Source organism: Ranitomeya imitator, chromosome 1, assembly GCF_032444005.1.
Source record: "Ranitomeya imitator isolate aRanImi1 chromosome 1, aRanImi1.pri, whole genome shotgun sequence".
Lineage (NCBI taxonomy): Eukaryota > Metazoa > Chordata > Amphibia > Anura > Dendrobatidae > Ranitomeya > Ranitomeya imitator.
The window spans coordinates 358,487,022-358,493,377 of NC_091282.1; positions in this window are offsets into that span (position 1 = coordinate 358,487,022).

Sequence of the window (6,356 nt, forward strand, 5' to 3'; positions counted from 1 at the left end):
CGTTCTCCTGGGCCTCTTAACACCTCACCCTCAGCTCAGTGTACAATGCCGAAATGGCTACTCCCTTCTGCAAAATTGGGACATGGTCACCACTACCAGTGAAGCTCCGGGACAAAGCATCAGCTTTGCTATTTTTGACTCCTGGACGGAAAGTGACCACAAAATTGAACCTAGTAAAAAACAGGGACCATCTAACTTGCCTAGGGTTGAAGATATGACAAGTTCTTATGGTCAGTGATAACAGTAATAGGATGGACAGCCCTCCCCAACCAATGTCGTCATTCTTCAAATGACAATTTAATTGCCAAAAGCTCCCTATTACCCATGTCATAATTTATCTCAGCCGAAGAAAATTTTTTAGAAAAGAAGGCGCATGGACGCCATTTACCAGGGGATGGATCCTTAGACAACACAGCCCCAACTCCCACCTCCAACGCATCACCCTCCACAACAAAGGGCTGGGAAACATCCGGTTGACTAAGTATAGGAGCTGTGGTAAAACAGCCCTTAAGGGAGGAAAAAGCCCGCAGGGCATCATCCAACCATTTGGAAAAATCACCTCTTCCTTGTCATGTCAGTATGGGGTGTGAATTTTTCGGAATATTTTCTCACGCTAGAGTTCATTAGAGTTTACGCCACCAGAGGGCGCAGCACCGCAAGTCAGCAAAGCTGCATTCCATTCATTCCCCAGTTCTTACAGCCAGGGGCAGCTGCATTTGGAGGCTCCTGGTTGGAAAATAATGTAACCCCTTCAGATGGATTTACATCGTGGGACATGACTGTACGGCGGACAGGTATGGGATATTGTTTTTTTTTATTTTTCCTTTTTTTTCAGATCGAAGGTCGTCAGTTGGATTGAGAGTACAATAAAGATATTAAAACCCATGTGTTTATTTATTTAATTAAAATGTTTTATTCATAATGTGTGTGTTTATTTAACCCTTTATTACTATTGGCAGGGCCGTATTTGCCACTAGGCACTTGAGGGCACGTGCCTAGGGTGGGGACGATGCTGGGGGCGGCACCTGAGCAAGGTTTTTTTTTTGTTTTTTTATAGAGTCCGGGTCGGGGTCACCTTAAATCCCCCCCCTTCCCCCCCCCCCCCCGCGCCCGCTTGCCTGCCTCCGAGTCCTTGCCCCCTTGACATCATACAGTATGAGTCATACATACTCACCTAGCTACTCCAGCGATGCCTGGTCTGGTCTCAGCGACTGCAGCTTGTCCTGTGTGAGCGGTCAGGTGGTACCGCTCATTAAGGTCATGAATATGCCACATATTCATGACCTTAATGAGCGGTACCACCTGACCGCTCACACAGGATGAGGGTGCTGCGCCGGGACAGAGGTGGAGGATTCCGTTCTGCGCGCCGTGCGCGGGTGAGTATGATGACAGCCAGGGAGGACGGGGGGAGGGTGAAGGAGGACCGTGGACGGGGAGCCGAGCCATACAAGACGGGAGTGGCGCCGGCAGGGAGCCGATGATGATGAGCCATGCATGGAGGGGGCGGCTGGCCAGGGGGGAGAGATGACGAGCCATGCTAGATGGGAGCCGGCGATGAGCCATGCATAGGAGGGATGGGAGATGAGCCAGAGGCTGAGCCACCCATGTATACAGGGAGGGGGACATGAGCCACGCATACAGGGGGGGAGATGAGCCACCCATGTATACAGGGAGGGGGACATGAGCCGTGCATACAGGGGGGATGGGAGATGAGCCAGAGCCACCCATGCATACAGGGAGGAGGAGATGAGCCAGGCATACAGCGGGGGGATGGTAGATGAGCCAGAGCCACCCATGCATACAGGGAGGGGGAGATGAGCCAGGCATACGGGGGGGGATGGTAGATGAGCCAGAGCCACCCATGCATATAGGGAGGGGGACATGAGCCACGCATACGGGGGGGGATGGTAGATGAGCCAGAGCCACCCATGCATACAGGGAAGGGGAGATGAGCCAGGCATACAGAGGGAGATGGTAGATGAGCCAGAGCCACCCATGCATAAAGGGAGGGGGACATGAGCCACGCATACAGGGGGGATGGGAGATGAGCCAGAGCCACCCATGCAAACAGGGAGGGGGACATGAACCACGCATACAGGGGGGGGATGGGAGATGAGCCAGAGCCACCCATGCATACAGGGAGGGGGAGATGAGCCACGCATACAGGGGGATGGCAGATGAGCCAGAGCCACCCATGCATACAGGGAGGGGGACATGAGCCACGCATACAGGGGGGGGGGGATGGGAGATGAGCCAGAGCCACCCATGCATACAGGGAGGGGGAGATGAGCCACACATACAGGGGGGGATGGGAGATGAGCCAGAGCCACCCATGCATACAAGGAGGGGGACATGAGCCACGCATACGGGGGGGGATGGGAGATGAGCCAGAGCCACCCATGCATACAGGGAGGAGGAGATGAGCCAGGCATATGGGGGGATGGTAGATGAGCCAGAGCCACCCATGCATACAGGGAGGGGGACATGAGCCACGCATACAGGTGGAGGATGGGAGATGAGCCAGAGCCACCCATGCATACAGGAGGGGGACATGAGCCACGCATACAGGGGGGGATGGGAGATGAGCCAGAGCCACCCATGCATACAGGGAGGGGGAGATGAGCCAGGCATACGGGGGGGATGGTAGATGAGCCAGAGCCACCCATGCATACAGGGAGGGGGACATGAGCCACGCATACAGGGGGGGGATGGGAGATAAGCCACTCTACTGTATGCGTGGAGCATCATATGTGGCCATTATACAGTATGAAGCATTATGTGTGACTAATATACAGTATTGAGCATCATGTGTGGCCGCCCATTATACAGTATGGAGCATCATGTAGAACCATTATACAGTATGGAGCATCATGTGTTGCTTTTATACAGTATGGATCACTGTGTGGCCATTATACAGTATGGAACACTGTGGAGCCATTATACAGTATGGAGCATCATATGTGGCCTTTATACAGTATGGAGCATCATATGTGGCCATTATACAGTATTGAGCATCATGTATGGCTATTATACTGTATGGAGCATCATGTGTGGCCATTATACAGTATGGAGCACTGTGTGGCCGTTATACAGTATTGAGCATCATGTGCGGCCATTATACAGTATTGAGCATCATGTGTTGCCATTATACTGTATTGAGCATCATATGTGGCCATTATACAGTATGGAGCACTGTGTGGCCATATATTCTTTTGGTTATAATTATTGTATATGAAACAGTGTGATCAGCAGTGCTAAATGGGTGTGGTTGGGATGTGGATATGGGTGTGACTAGTTGTGAAATGGGTGTGGTCAGAGACGTGGCCTAAAATTTATACCTCTTTCCCTCCTTCAAAAGTTGGGAGGTATGGTACCACATTTGACAGATCACAGCAAGTGCCGCAAATCCCATAGGGAATGAATGAGGCCAAACACAGTGTTGCTGCCGTTACGCGGCAGATGCAGAAAAACTGCCGGATCTGCTGCAAAAGGCGACTTTCACATTAGCGATTCTTGCCAAAGTCACTGTCGATAGTGTTATGGTACCTTGACACAACGATATTGTTAACGATATCGTTGCTTTTTGTGACGTAGCAACGATATCGTTAATAAAATCGTTATGTGTGACAGCGACCAACGATCAGGCCCCTGCTGGGAGATCGTTGGTCGCTGAAGAAAGTCCAGAACTTTATTTCGTCGCTGGATCTCCCGTGGACATCGCTGGATCGGCGTGTGTGACACCGATCCAGCGATATCTTCACTGGTAACCAGGGTAAACATCGGGTAACTAAGCGCAGGGCCGCGCTTAGTAACCCGATGTTTACCCTGGTTACCATCCTAAAAGTAAAAAAAACAAACACTACATACTTACCTAACGCTGTCTGTCCTCCAGCGCTGTGCTCTGCACTCCTCCTGTACTGGCTGTGAGCACAGCGGCCGGAAAGCAGAGCGGTGACGTCACCGCTCTGCTTTCCGGCTGACTGACGCTCACAGCCAGTGCAGGAGGAGTGCAGAGCACAGCGCTGGAGGACAGACCATGGTCCCTCTCCAGGCTATTAATATCTGCCCTCAGTCACTGGCTTTCCCACTCTGGCAGAGAAAATTGCGCGGGAGCCCACGCCAGTTTTTTCCGTGATTCAACCCTTTATTTTAACACCTAAAGCTCCCACATTTTGCACACATACACTTCTAACATTAGTAGTGAGGAATATGCAAAAAAAAAAAGGGATATGAAATGGTTTACTGTATGTAACCATGTCTCATATTCTGTCGGCTTTCAGAAGGAGATAGCAAAAGCCGACAATTGATTTACCGGCTTTTCTGCTATCTAGCGCTGTATGAAAATACATGTATATATGTGTCTCACTTGACACACACACATATTTATATATATATATATATATATATACATATAGACTGTATATATATTTTCACGAATATTTTGAGCCCATGGATTATATATCCATTTTGCGAGCCCGTATGGATGCCATACGGATAACAGACGGATACTTTTTGGAGAAAAAAAATTGCATCCTCGCATTGAATATGGATCACTGTTCAGGAACTTTTCTGCTTATTTTGGCCGTAAAAAACGGACTGTATTTTGATACGTTAGGTCTGACCCTGTAAGAGACTGGAACATGTCTGCAAGGATTTACTTTTAAAGGGAACCTGTCACCCCCAAAATGGAAGTTGAGCTGCGGCCACCGGCATCAGGGGCTTATCTACAGCATTCTGGAATGCTGTAGATAAGTCCCCCATGTAACCTGAAAGATGAGAAAAAGAGGTTAGATTATACTCACCTGGGGGGGGAGGTTCCGTCCGATGGGCGTCGGGGTCCGGGGCCTCCCATCTTCTTACAATGACGTCCTCTTCTTGTCTTCACGCTGCGGCTCCGGCGCAGGCGTACTTTATCTCCCTGTTGAGGGCAGAGCAAAGTACTGCAGTGCTCAGGCGCAAGGAAAGGTCAGAGAGGCCTGACACCTGCGCACTGCAGTACTTTGCTCTGCCCTCAACAGGGAGATAAAGTACGCCTGCGCCGGAGCCGCAGCGTGAAGACAAGAAGAGGACGTCATTGTAAGAAGATGGGAGGCCCCGGACCACGACGCCCATCGGACCCGAACAGAACCGGACCGTCCCTGGGTGAGTATAATCTAACCTTTATTTCTCATCTTTCAGGATACATTGGGGGCTTATCTACAGCATTCCAGAATACTGTAGATAAGCTCCTGATGTTGGTGGGCTTAGCTCATCTTCCATTTTGGGGGTGACAGGTTCCCTTTAAGAATAAGAATCGTACCCAGCGCCAGCAGGTGTCACAGCACTAACTTATGTAGAACCAACACGTACAAACATCAGATATTAGAAAATAACATGTCACAATACAGACTAGGAGTGAGGGCCTGATCCCAAGAGCTACAATCTGAGAAAATGGCTGAAAAGCCTTCACCAGACACCTGCACACAGGCTTATAATGAGGCCCACTAGACCAGTTTTTACATTTAGGCTATGTGCACACTTTGCGGTTTTTACCGCGGAACCGCGGCGATTTTGATGCTGCAGGTCCGCAGCAGTTTCCATTGCGTTTACAGTAACATGTAAACCAATGGGAAACTGCAAACCGCTGGGCACATGCTGCGGGAAAAAACGCGCAGTAACGCAGCAGTTTATAACCCGCAGCATGTCACTTCTTTGTGCAGAATTGCAGCGATTCTGCACACATAGAAATGCATTGATCCGCTTACTTCCTGCATGGGGTTGTGCCCACCATGTGGGAAGTAAGCGGATAATGTGCGGGTGGTACCCGGGGTGGAGGAGAGGAGACTCTCCACCAGGCCCCGGGAACCATATTTGTGGTTAAAAAAAGAATTAAAATAAAAAATAATGATATACTCACCTCTAAAGTCTCAGCGCTGCACGCGGCCGTCCGGTCTCAGGTTTGCTATGAAGGTCCTTCTCGCACAGCATCTTTGGAACAGGACCGCCGCGTGCAGCGCCGAGGAGATCGGGACGTCAGAGGGTAAGTATATCATTATTTTTTTATTTTTAACATTACTATTGATGCTGCATATTGCTGCATATGCAGCATCAATAGTAGGAAATCCCGCAGCGGAAACCGCAGGACAAAACGTAATAAATCTGCAGGGATAACCGCAGCGGGTTTGCCCTGCAGATTTATCAAATCCGCTGCGGGAGAACCCGCAGGGACCCGACGCAACGTGTGAACATGGCCTTACAGTGCAAGGACTGGAGTAATAAAGAGGGAAAAGGAGCGACACGTGCAAGATGAGCCGGACCGCCCATCAGTACTGTACGGACTGGAGAGGAGGCCCCTCCCCCTGACCAGTCTCCTCCTG